A 1,816-nucleotide genomic window follows, 5' to 3' on the forward strand; every position below is an offset into this window, starting at 1 on the left:
GGAAAAAAAATAGAAGAAGAAGAAACGACCAACCGAGGGAACGTGATCATCGATAGAGAGACCAATAACGTTCCTAGACGGAAGCGCGCGATCGTAACGAGCAAAGTAAACGGCCTTCGCGTCTATAGGTGGCGACGATCGAAAGTTATCCTTATCAGACGAGGACGTGGCTTTTCTACTTTCGGCCAATATTCGATAGCAGTTGTTCCCCGTTCGTTACGAAAGAAGATCTTCCGATTGTAAAAAAAATTTCATTATACTACAACAGATGACAGCTACCAAAATGTTTTCTTTTTCTTGCCAAGACAATGAGCAAATGCGGTTCCATAACGAAGGGAAACGAGGACAAAATGAATCGCAGTAGAACGTGTACGAGAGAGAGAAAGAGAGAGAGAGAGAGAGTGATGTCCATCATGAGCGGCGAATTACATCGAAACCCTTTTCTCTGCCACTCGACTTTCTTTCGCGTATTCCCCGCACGAGTCACCTTTGCGTCGGTTACTTAACTCTCTCCTTTTTACTGCTACGTATCTCACTCAGACTCACTATTTCCCTCGCCTTCGCACACTTGACTCACGCTTCGGAAGAACAAAATAGGAACGATAAAATAACAAGCATATCGAGGCAAATGAGAATAATGACAGTCTGTTGCGCAAACGAATGTTTTCAGAGTTATTGTTTATTCGTGTATGTCCTCTACATAGTCAACGTTGAAGAAAACGATGAGGGAATTATTTGCGGCATATAAGTTACAATATTTTATAAGCCTGAATAATATCTAAGCCTACTTTTTCTCAAGTTATATAATATCATACAAGCATATTGTAAAATCATATAGATAAGTAGGATTTAAGTAAAATAAGTATCTTAGGGCACTTTGATTGAATCTATACAAATATTATTATAAATATATTGTAAAATAATGTATGCAAGTAGTACTTAAGGCAATTGTTGTTAAATATGCCATTGTTGTTAAGTTGCCAATTATATGGCTAGTAGTTTCAGCGATTCGCTACGGATGGCGCCACAGGTTGAAAATATAGTGTTATTCCGCAATTAAATGCGATTTTGACAGTGTTCTGGTCGTTTATTATTATTTTCAATGACAGTGGATTAATCTACGTTCTTTTAGCTTCAAAATCAGTGCTAGATCAAGACGTAAGGTGTCCATAAAACGTTGGAAGAGCTATTTAAAGTGAACTAAACGGGGTACGCATGACGAGCTACAGTGTCAACCGTTGTAAACAAATGCGATTTTAACAATGTTCTTGTGATTACTGGCTTTCAGCCGTTAGAGAATAGTAATCTACGTTCTTTGAACTTCGAATGCAATCCATGACGAGGAAAACTGATGCTCGTGTAGCAGTGTAAATCCGATCGAAAACTGTTGCCATTACATAACCACTAAACAGGCAACACTTTTCTTCGTCATGCATTACATTCGAAGTTTAAAGAATGTAGATTTGTACCCTATAACGGCCAATTCGTCTTGACCAAGCACTCAACTTGTAGCTGAAAGAACGTAGATTAATATCCTGTCAGTGGCAATAACAATAAACAACCAGAACACTGTTAAAATCGCATTTAATCGCGGAGTACCACTATTTTTTTGACCGGTGGCGCCACCATCTCGCAAATAAAGAAAATCTACTAACCACCGTCCAGTAAATACTAAATTTACTAACCACCATCTCGCAAATAAAGAAAATCTACTAACCACCGTCCAGTAACTACAAAATCTACTAACCACCTTCTCGCAAATAAAGAAAATCTACTAACCACCGTCCAGTAACTACCAAATCTACTAACCACCATC

Source organism: Dufourea novaeangliae, unplaced genomic scaffold (assembly GCF_001272555.1).
Source record: "Dufourea novaeangliae isolate 0120121106 unplaced genomic scaffold, ASM127255v1 scaffold146, whole genome shotgun sequence".
Lineage (NCBI taxonomy): Eukaryota > Metazoa > Arthropoda > Insecta > Hymenoptera > Halictidae > Dufourea > Dufourea novaeangliae.